The sequence below is a fragment of the Thalassophryne amazonica genome, chromosome 9 (genome assembly GCF_902500255.1).
Source record: "Thalassophryne amazonica chromosome 9, fThaAma1.1, whole genome shotgun sequence".
NCBI lineage: Eukaryota > Metazoa > Chordata > Actinopteri > Batrachoidiformes > Batrachoididae > Thalassophryne > Thalassophryne amazonica.
The window spans coordinates 31,115,587-31,133,799 of NC_047111.1; positions in this window are offsets into that span (position 1 = coordinate 31,115,587).

Below are 18,213 nucleotides of genomic sequence, written 5' to 3' on the forward strand. Positions count from 1 at the left end.
TTGAGATTCTCTTTGGGATTGACGAGAATGGACAAGATTAGGAATGAACATATCAGAGGAACAGCTCAGGTGGGACAGTTTGGAGACAAAGTCAGAGAGGCGATATGAAATGGTTTGGACATGTGTAGAGGAGGGACCCAGGGTATATAGGGAGAAGGATGCTGAGGATGGAGCCACCAAGCAAGAGGAGAAGAGGGAGGCCAAAGAGGACGTTCATGGATGTGCTGAGGAAGGACATGCAGATAGTTGGTGCGACAGAGGAAGATACAGAAGACAGGGTGAGATGGAAATGATTGATCTGCTGTGGCGACCCCTAACAGGAACAGCCGAAAGACAAAGAAGAAAAAGAAGAAGAAGATCTCTCTCTGCTACGTTTAACCTGCGTGGAATTTAAGAAACGCAAATCACATTTCAGATATCTTATATATATTACTCTGGAACAAAGAGGACAAACAGTGTTGTAAAGGACAATAAAAAGGACGTTAAAGTGCAAACTTCTCTTTCCCCCGAACGACAGGAACAGGAAACGATCACAGCTCACAGCAACTCCCATTGAAAATAACGAAGAAACGACCTGAGTTTCTGGAATTTTTACATAAAACAAATGCAATAACAACATCTAAAAACCCAGTTAATATATGCAGGAGAGTTTTAGGTACAATATACAGAGTTTTATGTCGCGATGTTAATGCTGTTGTCCATGTGCAACGGTTTAAGTGTAGCCTGATCATGGCTTCTCAGTGCACTTCTCAGTGTTAATGACAGCGCGCCTTTTTTTGTTTGGACCCAGAAATTGAAAATCCCATGATGCGTTACATCACACTTAACAACCGGATAAATACACAAATGAATGTGATAAACACTGAGAAGGAGGCTATTTTTCAAAGAACACTGAAGAACACTTTACAATGAGGATGCATTAATTGATGAGTTAATGTAGTAATAAGCATAGAGTATCACCCTGGGTCCCGACCTGGGGTCCGATCCACAATTAGGGAGACGAAAAAGATCACAGGAGGTGCACAATGTTTTGTCTGCTCCGAGGTTATTAAAACTAAAAGGTCACCAATTACACAAAGTCATAATAACGCACGCATTTAACAATCAAAATTAAATTTAAAAGTAAATTTTCATTGGATGAACCAAAGACAGAAACCTATCATATCAATTAAAAAATAAATTAATAATAATAATAATAATAATAATAATAATAATAATAGAATGAATCACTTAGTCTTTGTTTAGTCACAAGTACAGGGGTAAGCTGTGGGGGTGGGGTGAGTGTGTCTCAAGAAAAACAGGAACCAGTGGACTAACAGTCAATTAGGTGTTAATAAATGTATAGTAATCATACTTGTTCATGTTAGTTCTTGCAGTAATAAGCATGAGTTAAGCGTTAACTGTGTTTGCTCATCATTTATTAATGATGTTTATATCTTAGTTAACTTGAACACCATTTGTAAATAGTGACTAAACACACTTAAGTCTTAATTCACTGTTTGGTAATGCTTAATACTGCATTAAGTAATGTTAATTAATATATCTTTAATGTAGTGTTACCGAACAAATATAATACAAGTGAAATTACACAAGTATTGATGCAAAGGGTCGTAGCTCTTAAAAAGTGTTTTATGAGTGTAAATTTTACACACACACACACACACACACACACACACACACACACACACACACACACACACACACACACACACACACACACACACACACACACACACACACAGAAAATACTTTTTTCCACTTTTCAGATTCACTCATGATCCCACCTACTGAAGGCTTTTGACTGCTTGGAGACACAGATCAAACGCACTCTCGCTGCAGTTTGGCCTTGTTGGAAAAAGCCAAAGAGGGAAAACCTGAAAACACACCAGTAAGATATGAAACTTGTATCGGAGTGACCCTGCCAGGTCAGATAATCACAGATCAAACTGAATGAAATGTAAAACGGTTATTGTTTGAATCGAGGAGCACTGCTTCATGTTTTTCTCAATGAAGATTCAGTTTCTGGAAGAGCTCTGTGTATCTCAATGACCGCGCCGAGGTACACAACTCAATAATGACATTTGCCATTAAAGTAGAAGGCAAACTCTTTTAAATTTTGGATTCCCTTAAAATGTCACAGCCCTAACCCAGAGTAAAGTTTTTTGTAATGTCTTCTATCAGGCAGTCAGTTAATCTAACACTACTGCGGACAACATATTGTAAACTTGTAAACAGCGTAGTGTGCCTGGTGTCGAAAGAACTCATCCTTGGGATGGCAATGCCAACACACTTCCTTAGTTTTATTATGTTGTGTGTATATCCATCCATTGGGGATGTATAATTTCATCTGGAATTCCTATTAATAAACCCAGATGAGGTCACCTAATGTTTTTAGGCAACCAACAGTTTCGGAGACGCCATCTTGCGATGGTGACATCATAAACAGAGGCACTGTCCTCTCAAAACTGACCAACCACTGCTTATGATAACCTTTCCCTTTGCCTTGCATGATAACTATTCCCTTTGCCTTGCAAAAGGTTTATGGCTATCGAAATAATGGTTTAATTTATATTGACAAGCAGAGGTACCCATCAAAAAAATGTCAATCCAAAAGACATTTCCTGTTTCACAGAGAGAGAGAGACAGACAGAGAGAGAGAGATATACTGTTTTAGGTTTGAGTCCACTCCTGGATTTGGTGATGATACTGTATTTGTATATGTATGTATGTATGAATAGTCCAAACTGTTTCCTGTGTAAGGAGAAAGTAAGCATTATGGAACAAATATGGTTGGTCTTGGCAATGAAAAAATGTGGCAAAACACTATAAACATGCTTATTTTATGTTGCATAAATACTTTGGTGTGGTAAAATCTAGGCAAAATATGAAGTACCATTGGTATCTTTCTTGATTTGTTGCTGTAACATGACAAAAAAAACTCCCGTTTATCATAATCCAAACTGTTCCAGTTGTAATTATTTACGTACTGTAATTATGTGGTTAGCACTGTTGCCTCACAGCAAGAAGGTCATGGGATCAATTCCCACCTGTGGCCTTTCTGTGTGGAGTTTGCATGTTCTCCCCGTGTTTGCGTAGGTTTCCTCCGGGTGTTCCTTGCTTCCTCCCACATCTCAAGATGTGCAGGTTAGGTGAATTGGAAACTTTAGAATTCTCCAGTTCTCCCTTGTAAAATGTTTCAATAGGACTAACCTCGTTAAACAAAGGTTAACTTACAGTAAATTTTGTGAGGGGTGATTAGTGTCGAACTGCTCAGGAAAACATAGTTGTAGGAGCAGCCTTCAAATTATTATTATTATCATCATCAAAGGATGTCCCACTGAGGTTTTCTGCCCCAGATCCGAATCTGAGTCATTTAATATTGAGTTTCTGCTGATATTGAGTCCCGATCTGATAAATGTGTTTTCCTTGATATTAAAATTTCACAGAGCACAAGGCACACACACAATAAAGTCATTGGATTGTATATGTTTATCGCTTGAGGAGCTCTGCCAGGCATATAAATAAACACCAGTCAATCCAAGCTGCTTCTTAACATTTGTGATCATTTATTTATTTAAAAATTGAATTAAAAAATATTTTTTATATATGTCTCATCAATCCCAGCTGGGGCAGAACTGAAATAGTAAAAATAGCACACAGAGTGTATGAATGACAATTTAGTTGTACATTCATTCCCATGATGATTATGATGATGATTTTTATTGTATGTAATATATTCACTTTAACAGAGGCCTTTTGACCACTTGCTTCTCTGGCTACACCCCTGTGCTGTCTCTGTAAACTGAAGGAAAACAGACACAATGTTGAGAAAAACGTATTTTTTTGGAAGTTGCTACCTGTTTCACTGGGAGGAAGGATATATCCAGCCCAGTCTCACGTTTTTTTTTTTCATGCACCCGTCATGAAATGAGTCAAATTTTCATGACGGGGTTCTTTTCAACTCACTATTACTAACTTACTCCTACCCCCAACCCTAACCTTAACCATATCACAAACCAATAGATTAATGTATATTTTGTGCTGCTGAATTATGACTTGCTGTGAGACTGGGTTGCTATATCACAGGCACCATCCATCAGAAACATTCTTGGTGCATGTTGAAATATGTTTTTGAAACTTTTACCATGGTTGCACTCAGTGCTGCCAGTTATTGCACCAAGCTTATGTAACAGAGATGGACTGATGTGCACTGTTGGTGATCTGTGTGAATAAAATATCTTTGTTGTGTATTTAAATTAAATTGTTTCAAAAGGCACACCATTGCTCCTGTAGCTCTGTAGTGCAGCAGCAGCAGCCATCTCTCTGTTTGGTCCGCTGTCACCATGCTGAGCATTGGGAATATACACTTTGGTGACTGGGATTTAACTTATCTGATGAGAATCAATTAAAAAATTGGACCAATTCTGATTGGAAATCAATCAGATCAGGATATCCTTGTTATCATCATCATCATCATCATATTATTATTATTACTCCTAAGATCAACCTACAGAATAAAATCATAGTTGACCTGTGATTCCATAGGACAAACAATTGAGTCATTTCTCAAATGTGATAAATATCTGAGAGCATGTATCAAAATCTCAGAAAGTTGCGGTTAATATGACAGTAATCAGGAATCACCATTCTGAATCAGAATCAAATCATACTGCAGGATAGGTGCCTCTCCCGACAAGTATGGGTTGCTATATGTCAGGGATTTACAACAACAGATTTCACAAGCACACTCAAGTAAAAAGACCTCTAGAACAGCAAATAAATCTGTCATCATTTTTATTGTGAAGGAGGCTCAAATGACTACAGCAATCAATTTGAACAATGCCTTTTATTTGGGCATTTTTGAAAACTACTCAGTGAATGGCAGTTTCAGACTGAAGGCTAAAAAATAAAAGCAGATATTCAGAATGGATGGTCAACATATGAGTACAGAGCACTCAGGTTGAAGATACAGAGCTCAGACAATCACAGAATGTGATATAAACAGTATTACTTTGATCAATTAGCAACACAATCCACTGGGTCATCATTTGAGTCAAACATCAATGCAGTCAAAGCTTAAAGTGAAAAATTACAATTAGAATTTTGTGAATGTACTCATGAAAAGGCATTTACCTTCCATTCTAATTTAAATTGAAGTTATTCCAATTAATCCTTATTTCATGTCACATAATCTTCAGCAATATATATTGAAAGTGATGTTTTTGATGTTTACGTAGGCTGTAATCGTGGCATGATGTACCCTCATTATATGAATAACTTCTTTCGTTTCCTTGAACAAAAGTAAATTTAGTGGGGAAAAAAATGGAGGGAGAGTGCAGTAGAATTCAAAGACAGCTCAACAACATAGGACTGTCTACATGACTTGGTTTTGGTAGTTTTAGCTCCAGCAGCCACGGAGCTGGCAGCCATTGGGAGGTGCTAACAACATATTACACAACAGTGGCATCAGGATGTGACAGCAGCATTATGATCAATTTGCACCCCAAGACAGGGACCAGAAACACATTCTGTAATCTAGACAAATGAATGTACCAGCCGTCAACCTGTACCACCTTTTGGGCATTATTACTATTTTATCTAGGCACAGTTCCCTCTTTCTGATGCTCTGGATTAAGTCGTTCAGTGGTTAACACTCACCAGTCTCTGATAGCACCATAGGGTACCGCGTGGGACACGTCATCATTGACATCAGTGTAGAGAGGCCTATCCCCACGATGCTAATATGTCATCAAAATGCTCATACTTTGTTCAGTTTTTTTAATTTGTTGCTTGAATGTACTGATGTGAACCTTAGCTCTCTTAAAATGGTACCTATGATAATCCTCTTTCAAAATCAATCAATCAATCAATCAATCAATTTTTTTTATATAGCGCCAAATCACAACAAACAGTTGCCCCAAGGCGCTTTATATTGTAAGGCAAGGCCATACAATAATTATGTAAAACCCCAACGGTCAAAACGACCCCCTGTGAGCAAGCACTTGGCTACAGTGGGAAGGAAAAACTCCCTTTTAACAGGAAGAAACCTCCAGCAGAACCAGGCTCAGGGAGGGGCAGTCTTCTGCTGGGACTGGTTGGGGCTGAGGGAGAGAACCAGGAAAAAGACATGCTGTGGAGGGGAGCAGAGATCGATCACTAATGATTAAATGCAGAGTGGTGCATACAGAGCAAAAAGAGAAAGAAACAGTGCATCATGGGAACCCCCCAGCAGTCTATGTCTATAGCAGCATAACTAAGGGATGGTTCAGGGTCACCTGATCCAGCCCTAACTATAAGCTTTAGCAAAAAGGAAAGTTTTAAGCCTAATCTTAAAAGTAGAGAGGGGTGTCTGTCTCCCTGATCTGAATTGGGAGCTGGTTCCACAGGAGAGGAGCCTGAAAGCTGAAGGCTCTGCCTCCCATTCTACTCTTACAAACCCTAGGAACTACAAGTAAGCCTGCAGTCTGAGAGCGAAGCGCTCTATTGGGGTGATATGGTACTACGAGGTCCCTAAGATAAGATGGGACCTGATTATTCAAAACCTTATAAGTAAGAAGAAGAATTTTAAATTCTATTCTAGAATTAACAGGAAGCCAATGAAGAGAGGCCAATATGGGTGAGATATGCTCTCTCCTTCTAGTCCCCGTCAGTACTCTAGCTGCAGCATTTTGAATTAACTGAAGGCTTTTTAGGGAACTTTTAGGACAACCTGATAATAATGAATTACAATAGTCCAGCCTAGAGGAAATAAATGCATGAGTTAGTTTTTCAGCATCACTCTGAGACAAGACCTTTCTAATTTTAGAGATATTGCGTAAATGCAAAAAAGCAGTCCTACATATTTGTTTAATAAGCGCTTTGAATGACATATCCAGATCAAAAATGACTCCAAGATTTCTCACAGTATTACTAGAGGTCAGGGTAATGCCATCCAGAGTAAGGATCTGGTTAGACACCATGTTTCTAAGATTTGTGGGGCCAAGTACAATAACTTCAGTTTTATCTGAGTTTAAAAGCAGGAAATTAGAGGTCATCCATGTCTTTATGTCTGTAAGACAATCCTGCAGTTTAGCTAATTGGTGTGTGTCCTCTGGCTTCATGGATAGATAAAGCTGGGTATCATCTGCGTAACAATGAAAATTTAAGCAATACCGTCTAATAATACTGCCTAAGGGAAGCATATATAAAGTGAATAAAATTGGTCCTAGCACAGAACCTTGTGGAACTCCATAATTAACTTTAGTCTGTGAAGAAGATTCCCCATTTACATGAACAAATTGTAATCTATTAGACAAATATGATTCAAACCACCGCAGCGCAGTGCCTTTAATACCTATGGCATGCTCTAATCTCTGTAATAAAATTTTATGGTCAACAGTATCAAAAGCAGCACTGAGGTCTAACAGAACAAGCACAGAGATGAGTCCACTGTCCGAGGCCATAAGAAGATCATTTGTAACCTTCACTAATGCTGTTTCTGTACTATGATGAATTCTAAAACCTGACTGAAACTCTTCAAATAGACCATTCCTCTGCAGATGATCAGTTAGCTGTTTTACAACTACCCTTTCAAGAATTTTTGAGAGAAAAGGAAGGTTGGAGATTGGCCTATAATTAGCTAAGATAGCTGGGTCAAGTGATGGCTTTTTAAGTAATGGTTTAATTACTGCCACCTTAAAAGCCTGTGGTACATAGCCAACTAATAAAGATAGATTGATCATATTTAAGATCGAAGCATTAAATAATGGTAGGGCTTCCTTGAGCAGCCTGGTAGGAATGGGGTCTAATAAACATGTTGATGGTTTGTCAATGTTGGCTAGCTTACTCCTTTCTTGAAATGTTAGCTAATTTGCTCCTATTTTCAAAAGTTAGCTAAATTTATAGAAAACGATTAGGTAACTTAATCCTTTATTGAAACATTAGGTATTTTCAAAAGTCAGCTAATCTTATGTCAGTATGTTAGCTAAGTTACGCCTATTTGAAAATGTTACAGAGTCTTATCTTTAAATGTAACTTTTCAAAAGTTAGCTAATATCATGGCAAAATGTGAACTATCTTACGCATACGTCAAAATGTTATAGAATCTTGAAATGCTATCTGATTCCTATGTGAAAATGTTACAGAATCTTAATCTTGAAAAAAAATGTAAGTTGACAAAAAGTAAACAGTCACCTGTCTGCTTGCTAATCTTTAATAAACCAATCTGGCAAGCAATGAAAATCTGGTTTGTAAAATATGCCGAAAATGCCCCCTTGGCTGATGGATGATTAGTTTTAGTTCCTACTTAAGGCACAGATATAGTTCTGTGGTGTAATGGTGAGCATCCTGGCTCAGAACACAGTGATTCCAGAACTCCCTCATACAGTACACTACAGAACTCAGTTCTTGTAGCTCAAAATTGGCAACTTTCAGACTTAGTATCCACCTACTCAAGACGTGGCCTTTTTCATGAGAGGCTACTTTTATTTCCATTTTCTGGACTATGTAAAATTCATTCAAAGTTTGTTCCTATTCGGGGTTTTCACGTATCCTATAATCCCTTGTGTGCTGGAGAGTCGCTGCAGTCAAAACAACATAGAGAATCCACATGATGACAATTGTAAATTAATATTATACTACAAAAATGTAATTTTTTATGCTTTTCATCATGTTAATAAGAGACTGCATGCATGATACCCTGAAAACTTGCTAAAACAATTATAACAAATAATCCATGTCTGCTACGTTTAATCTGTGTGGAATTTAATAAGCGCAAACCAAATTTCAGACATATTATATACATTAGTCTGGAACAAAGAGGACAAACAGTGTTGTAAAGAACAATAATCAAGACGTTAAAGAGCAAACTTCACTTTCCCCCAGAACAACATGATCAGGAAGCGAGCGTAGCTCACAGCAGCTCCCAATGAAAATAACGGAGAGACAGCCTGTGATTCTCGCAAGTTTACATAAAACAAACGTAATAACAACGTCTAAAAACCCAGAGAATAATATTCACGAGAGCTTTAGGCACAATATAAAAATAGTTTTATGCTGCGATGTTAATGGTGTTGTCCGTGTGCAGCGGTTAAAGAACAGCGTGATCAGAGCGTCTCAATGCAGTTCTCAGTGTTACTGAGATCTCGCAGAGCGGCGACCTCTCCGAGGTTTTGCGGGATTTGAAACCTGAAAAGCCTCAATTCTTTTGTAGTTGAGTTGAACACAGCGTCCTACATCCTAAAATGTCTGAATAACTTTCCTAAAATTAATCAATGTTATTGAAATTTTGCCAAAAAGAATTTAGCAATTTTCTAATAAATGAGGCCTCATTGTGCAGTATTATTATATTGCCTAAACTCAGGACAAGCTGGAATAGGGATTAGCGCTGTTTCCTGAACCTGAACTACACTACCCACAATGTTCCATGCGTCGACTGGCCAGTCACATTTTGCGCTTAATGATGACATCATCAGCAAGGGACAGGCAGCCAGTCTACTACAAACACACAACAGATGGACTAAAATGTTTGATTTTAAGGTTTACAAACGTTTTTGACTGTTAAACTTTGCTCACTATACCAGCAAAAACAAAATGTTATCGGATTGAAAATAAATTTATTGTAAGATAATTGGTCCGATGATGGTTTTAAAACTTATCTGAAAAGATAATCCGCTGGCAAAGACATTAGCTTTGATAATTATCTGTTACTGGATTAGCTGGACTGTGCCCACCACTGGGTATAACTGCTCCTTCACTGATCAAGGCAATGCTTCAAGATTTAGAATTGGTCTCTGGGGGCAAGACTATGGCTGACCACAGTTCATAACTTTGTTGACTGTAATGTAATGATGTGTGTTTTTATTTTGGTTGCTCTTGTATTATTTTCTGAAATGCCTGGGCATTACATTTTTGCTCACAAAGCAATGAAAACTGTTCCCTTTTTCTCAAAATCAAAGTACGCTGTTCTCTTGTTGACCTTTAGTCAACAAGTTTGGTCCAAACCTCATCAAATGTCTGAGTTATTTTGTTCACACTCGGATGGATTTGCAGGACCAAAAACAATACAATACCCCACCTGCTGTGCACAGGTGCAATAAGGCCATGTGAAGCATACAACAGCTTTGCTGCATCATTCAGATTGTTTAATTTTTGCATACGAAGATAGTGAAGGATCATTTACAAAGGGATTTAATTATCTTGGGTTTGGGCGGGGGGTTGCTAATGTTGCCATAAAAAATTCCAGAGCATTGTTTGCCATCATTTTCATAATATTTGTTTGTTCAGGCATTATTCCATGAATGAAAACAGATATTATTGGGTCTTATTCTTGCGCTAAGAGTGTGTGTAGTCATGCTGCCTCAGTTTTCTGGAAGACAAACATTGCATCCTTAAATTATTACATGTTTTTCTGCAGACTGCAAAAGTGTTTAAATGTTGGATGATGCACATTTCGGTGCAAACACCTTATTATATCACGTTTACTGAAAACATATGATATTGGATGTATGCTGGTGATTTACTTGATTTTACATTTATACTAACAAATGAAACCAAAAACAACAAAAAAAACAAACAAATAAAAAAATTTAAGACTGATCCATACCCCTGCACAAGCACAAAATACTGCACATCCAAACACTTGTGTTGTAAAATATGTTCTCTTTTTGAAATTGTAATTTGTAACTGCACAGGCTGAATTTCTCATGATGATTTTGTCTTTGAAACAACCATCATGGACCAAAGTGCTGTACAGAAAATAAAAATCATCATAGAGGACAGAATTCATATAAAATTGTAAACAAAAAACAACTAAAAGAATTAAACGCCATAAAAACATGAATAAAAATAACCATATGATCAAAACAATAAAATCAAATAAAAGAATGAAGTCAATCTCTCACTATGGTGTCAAAGGCCAAGGAGAAGAGACGGGTTTTCCAAAGAGATTTAAAAATGGACAGAGATGAGGCCTGTCTATTCTGCTGAGGTAGGTCGTGCCATAATTTTGGAGGTGCAGTAGCGAGTGCGCGGTCCCCTCTGAGCTTCCACTTAGATTTTAGCACACTCAGGAGCAGCTGCTCAGCTGACCTGAGAGCGCGGGTGGGTTTATCAGGAGGAGCTCAGGGAGGCAGAGCGGGACAAGTGCATTCAGAGAGTTAAAACAGTGGCGGCGCCAAGGGGGGGCTTGGAGGGGCTTAAGCCCCTCCAATAAGGAGCCAAGCCCTTCCTCAGCCCCCCCAATAATTCTGCCAGTAATGTGAATAGTGACTGACATATTTGTGGATCTCAACTGCAGTTTTGCCCTGAGAATGTCTCAATATTACGTGACTGAGCAAAGTGATGAATGTGTGTGTTCGGTGATCCACCAATGCTGAATCACCCTTCACCAACAGAATTTTCAGTTTTGCAAATAAACATTTATTTGTAAAAACCCACACACAAGTTACAAATCAGAAATTTGTGTTTGTGGATCACAAAGCACGTGTACAAATCAAAGGATATTTGGGCTAGATTGTATACAATAATCACTTTTTTGGTATATTGTTTAGTTTCTTTAGTCTTTAGTTTCTAGTTTAGTTATAGTTAAGTTTCTCAGGCTATATCTTTTATTTACTTTTATCGAATGGTTATGACCTCGGTGTTAAATTGGCAGTAAATCTTTGTTATAGACAATTTGTGTAAGGTTGATTCCATGCATTGTCTTGAGCACATTTCAATGAATTCAGTTTGTATACCTATGTGCAAGTTTACTGAACTTGCAATCATTCTAACTGACGTGTATGCATTAATACCACATTTTAGAGGAGCACGGGTGACTAAAACATATACATTGGGATTTATAAAGCAATTTACTATATATTGTTCATTTCAATGACATTTTGTGGTGCCAAAAATTTCCTGGCGCCGCCACTGATTTAAAAACAAATCAAAGAGTTTTAAAATGAATCGTAAACTGTATGGGCAGTCAGTGGAGTGAGGCTGAAATGGGGGAAATGTGCTCGTATTTATGTCTAGCCATTAAAAGACGTACAGCAGCGTTTTGTACCTTCTGAAGACGGGCAATGGAGGACGGACTAACCCCCACATACAGTGATTTACAGTAATCCAGCCGAGTAGTTACAAAGGCATGGATTACTGTCTCAAATTGTTGCCTCAAAATAAACGGCTTTATTTTGGCCAGCTGCCTCAAATGGAAAAAGCTTGATTTGACAATGGCCCAGATATGACTTTCAAATTTCAGCTCTACATCCATTTTCACCCCTAGATTTGTTATGATTGGCTTCATATACTGGGCCAAGGAACCCAGATCTAGCAGGGGGGTGTCACCAAAAAACCAAGAAAAAATAAACCATCACTTCAGTTTTCTTGTCATTAAAATTTAAAGTTTTAAATTTACAGATGCTCCCATCCAACCTGATGGAGCTTGAGAGGTGCTGCAAAGAGGAATGGGCAAAACTGATCCAAAGATAGGTGCACCAAGCTTGTGGCATCATATTCAAGAATACATGAGGCTGTAATTGCTGCCAAAGGTGCATCAACAAATTATTGATCAAAGAGTGCAAATTACTTATGTACATGCGATTTCTTAGTTTTTTATTTGTAATAAATTTGGAAAAAACAACTTTTTTCATGTTGTCATTATGGGGTGTTATGTGTAGAATTTTGAGGAAAAAATAATTCACTTCATTTTGGAATAAGGTGCAACATAACAAAATGTGGTAAAAGTGAAGTACTGTGAATACTTTTTATATGCACTCTCAATGTTGAAAATCCTTTATAAAAACTTTCAGTCTGGGTGGCATTTGGGATGGGTTAACTGCATGTTTTTGACATAAATAATATTGTTTGTGATCATGTGATAGTTTGTTTGTACAAATGATGACTCAGATATTGCATTTTTCATTAAAGGGACAACTTTAAATGTAAACATAAACAAAACTGCCACCCTGCCAATGAAGTACAAAACAGTAGCGTCAAGCCCCCTCCTCTCCCAAGAACAAACAAACAAACAAACAAACAAACAAACAAGCAAAAAAACTTGCAAAATGGGTGAACACAAGGAAACCATTAAAAATTGTTTTAAATATCACGTATGATCAGCTGCAAATCACACAAAATAGAGATTTTTAATTGCCACGGCAAACTTTAAAGTTACTTTGAAAACTGTTATGGTTAAAAAAGTGAAGTGTCCCTTTAAGTGATGTGGATTCCTGTTGCTGGCTTCAGTTTTTGTCACGTTGCTGCAAAACGCGACCCTGTGCATCATTTTCTTCACCTTCTTACTCTTTTTCCTCCCGTTTCTTTCGCTGTTTCCATGGAGCAGGAGGAAAAATCAAAGCGGACTCATAGTAGCATAAATTTACACACAGCACACTTGGAAAGAATGCAAAGACCTCAGGCCCTACAACAAAGGAAAATAATAAAAAAGAAACATAAACCTGGCTTTTTTTTTTTTGAGTGAAGCATTTGAGCTCAGCAGGATGGAAGAGCAGTGGAAAGGGGAAAAAAAAAAAATCAAACAAAACCAGCTTGTTCTGCACAGGTGAACACCATATACATTGCTGTACATTCTAACACAAGAATGTACTTTTTTTTTGTTGCTATTTTAATACAAAAACACATACTGATGTACAGTATAAAATTTTCTTCTTGCAAAAGAGCAATGGTTCTTTCGTCGACGTGCCTTCGGATGCACATGGACATGGTTATGTCTACATTATTTATAACCATACAAAAAAAAGAACCATTTACTTCTTTTGCGTACATATATCCAAAAAACAAATACATCAGTCAGGTATTTTTTGTGACGTACATCTCAAAGTTCTATAAATATACAGAGAAGCTGGGAAACAGGGCAGTTTGCACACCGTAATCTTATAATAATAATAATAATAATAATAAACAACAACAAAAAAACAATGTTCAATGGTGGAAATCAAACATGTCAGAGCTCCACCTCCACAGGATCACTTTTTAATACAGCAAACGCTAACAACAAAAGTTAGAAATCATTTCATGAAAAGACACTCCACTGCAAACAAATGAGTGTGCTGCCTCGTAACAGAGCACAAAATTTTTAAAGTAAATAGGCAGAGGTTTGATGCATTCAGGTGTTGACAGCAGGGGGCACTACAGCCAGATATGGCTCGCGAAAGGTCTTTGCATTCGTCTACACGCAGAAAGAGAGAAAAGTTAACAAGATGAATGTGAAATTAAATTATTGACAAATTTTTGAATTCCAAAGAAAGTGATGTGCTTCTTCTTGCCACAAGTGCATCAACATAAGGCACAGGCACAGTTCCCCTCTTTCAAGAGTGGCTCACTTTTTTTCTTTTGTCCATTTAAAAAAATGTCTCAGTGCAAGAAGCAACTAGGTGATCACCTCGAAGGATTGGGTTGTATGAATTTGAAATTTGTGATATTGGCAGGTACAGTGCTTAATTTAAAGATCAAATCAGACTAGATGAATCATTTCCTTTTGTAGAGGTGTTGCAACAAATGGACTACATTCTTGTTGGAACATAAAAAGCTGTAGATTTGTTCTCAGACTGAATCTGAAAAGGTTCTTGTTGGCATAGTAAGGAAACATTATTGTTATGATAATATACGGATTGATTTAGTCAGGTACGTTAGCCACAGGCAAGATAACGGTTAGGACAGAATCAGAGACAAAGTGCAAACTTCTTGCAACATTGCACATTTGTTCAGTTTCTTTTTCTGTTGTGTTCAGGTGTACCACTAAAACTTTATGCAGCCACCTGAACAGACTTTCTGTTATCCAAAATAAAAATTGATTGGCGCATTGGTGCCTAAGGGGGTTAAAGTGTTTAGTACATATCAGACGGTGTAATTGGCATTATCCACAGGTTCTTTGTCCCTATTACCTGTATCCATCGTACCATCTCAAACACCCCTCCACCATCCAAAAACACACAAAAAAATAAAGATGAGAAAATGCCTTCCACCAAAAAAAAAAAGAGGACCCTTCCAAAAGTGCAGGCTTTACCAATTAAGAGTAGACAGATGATCTATGTGGCCTGAAATAGAAAAGGAGCTTTGCAGGCCTAGTATGTGGTGTTCTACTGAGTTGGGTTTGTCTACAGTCTTCCCAAGTTCACAACACACAGCACAGATCTGCACCCAAATTCAACTTGTCAAATTGTTAATTTCCAGTGTTTGTAACAATATACAACAGAAACATGTGAGAGATAAAGGGCTTCACAAATCAAATTTTCAATAAGAAAATGTACAGTCCAAGAACAAATACTAGCTAGGCACAATGCAAAATCAGCTTCATTGCCCCCCCCCCCCCCCCCCCCCCCAACAAAAACAAACAAAAGATAGAACACCAGTAGTCTTAGTGGTGGACTCTACAAAATAAATAAATAAATAAATAAAACAAACCATGAAATATTTAATTTTATACATGCAAAATACTCATCTTGAATAATTTATTTAAACAATAGCCCACATTCAATTTATTTGCTCAAATAATAATCCAATACAGAGAGTAGCACTCCCTTATTGATTGGAATAATGTTAAAACATAAATAGCGCCTTCAATGCCACACAAGAAATTGTCCCTCATTTTGCATCAAGAACCCAGGAAGTGGTTTATTTTTGGACATATGTGCTTTTTCTGGTCAAAAATTTGTGGCTAGAACTCTTCAATAGTAAAGATACTTTATTCACCCAGCTGTACATAAGCATCCATTAAAACAATATAAATCAAAACAGCAAAAAGGTTCCAGAATTCATTCTACAACAGTATGTTTCAAAAACAGTGGAAAATGTAATGAGACTGTGGACTGACAAAAAGATGTAAAGACCTTCAAATAATTTAAGTGAATGAAGAGTTTAAGAAAGATTTAGAGTCACTGGTTGGAAAAAGAAAGCTGGTAGAAAGTTTTTGTCTGACAGAGTTTGAAATATTCCACAACATGAAGCAATGCCAATAGAAAAAAAAAAAAAAAAAACCTACCAAAAAAGTACATCATTGTTACATTATTTTGGCTTCTCCCAAATCCACAGTAGTTGACTACAAATCTACATTTGGATTTTAAATGGTTTTTACAACCTTCCTGATGCAACTCCATGTACTACATAGAGAAATGTGCACAACTCCTGGTGTTCCCAAGTTGTCCCCTCACCAAGTATGAATAGGACCAACTCTGCTTAGCTTCTGAGTATAGCTGCAAAAGTTGGTGATAATTTATATATAGGTTATATTCTTTAAATTGAAAAAAAAAATACACCCTTCATGGTTTTTGTAATTTGTAACGTATTTGTTTAGCAATATTACTCTACTGGCCTGAATATAAGACATTATCATCACTTTACCGAGGCGTTGCGAGGCCAGTAGCGTAGATTGACGTCGACGCTACCTGGCTATACCCGCCCGCTGTGCGTAAACAAATGACGTCATAGCGCTTAGCCCATGAACTGTCCGTAGAGGAAAACATAAAAAGGCGAGAAGTGTGTGTTGGTCCCAATATGGATATTCCGGATGATTTTCTCATGGATAGTACGACAATGAACAGCAGCCAAAGCAGCAAGCTTGATGAGGACGCACTGCTGAATTTGGAGAGCAGTGCGCGCCAGCCGAGACGACAAAAGTTAAAGTGAACCAACTTTTTATGTATGCGTTACGTGCTGTGTATCTCAGTAAGTGATAATAATGCAAATAATATGCTTTTGGAGGGCAGTATGCATTTTCAGAGGCCCGACGTCCATGCCCAGTCGCCCAAAATGACAGATATTCACCCTCGTCTAACTCGGGCGAATATCTGTCATTTTGGGCGACTGGGCGTGAACGTAAGAAAAAAATTGAGATTATGAATGTGAGAAAAATGGTTTCTGAAGACCAATTGGTTTTAAACTGCTTTGAAAATAAATAAATAAATAAATAAATAAACTTTGAAAATAAGGCCACCAAAAGCACATTGAGACTGAAAAACTAATTAGACATTGTGTAATAAAGTGGTACAATTAACATTGTAAACTGGCCTACCTTGGATCCTCAGGAATTCTGGTCAAGTCCTCATATCATCAGTCAAATCTACAGAGGTGGCTGTTTCTGTGTACATGCACCACCTATGTTATGCTGTAAGATCAGCAATGTCCTCTGAGGACTTTTCTGATGGGTAAATGCCCCGTAGGTCCTCAGAGATTCCCATGAAGGGACAAGAATAGTGATTATGAACATTTTAAAAGACTTTTAAATATCTTTGTCTTTTGAAATGGAAAGAACAGTGCCTGTTAAAGGAGCTGAGTGAGAAGTGTCTTGACCTAGAACATGGAGAAAATGCAGCTCTACTTTTTCCTGGTCAGATACGGAACTAAATTGTCCACAACATGGTGTGATTCTGCTGCTTTATTTATGAAGGTTTTCTAATGCAGTTTAAGTAATTAAAAATGTGGCTCAATTGTTTAAATAAAATTGCAGGCAGAGAACAAGAGTGGCTTGTGTGTGTGTCAAAATGGCAATCAGGAGAGGATGTCACTCTAATGCAGATTAAAAAATTAAAGACTTGCAATTTACTGTATTATTTGTGAATGTTAAATGCTGGTTCTTGTGGTGATTTTGTTAATGTGCATATAAATGATTGTTGCATTGAAAGACAGTGAAGCGAATCTTCAAAATCATGCAATCACTTTTGTACCAGCCATGAAAGGATTGCACACCATTCTTGGGAATCTAGTGCAGCCTTATTTGTGATTATAAGACAACCCCATGTTTACATCTGCCACTGAATTTGGATGGTGGGGAGCGGGTATGTTTTTGCCCGTTTCTTTGTTTGTCTGTTTGTGAACAGCCTGGAACCCACAATTGTTCTGAAATTTTTACAGGGGATTCATATCCTGATAGGAAAGAACTGATTAAAGTTTCAAGGTCAATGGTCAAAGTCAGGAAAAATCCTGGAAAATTTGAAAAACCCCTATCCTTTCACATTGAATGAATTTTCAAAAATGTATAACTGTCAAAAAGATCAAATTTCTTCAATATTTGACAGTGAATGTAGGATGGTTTTGATCTGGATCTGATCTGCATTACAGATTTGTAGCTGTTTAAATTTAACATTGAAAACCCCATTTAATGGATACTTTACATTATATCTTAATCCAGTGTGCCCCAATCACTCTCATATTTGAAACTGAGGTGCAGACTGGTACTCACTATCACCTGACAAAGTTTGAACTGGATCTGATCCAGACTGTGGATTTTGTGGACTT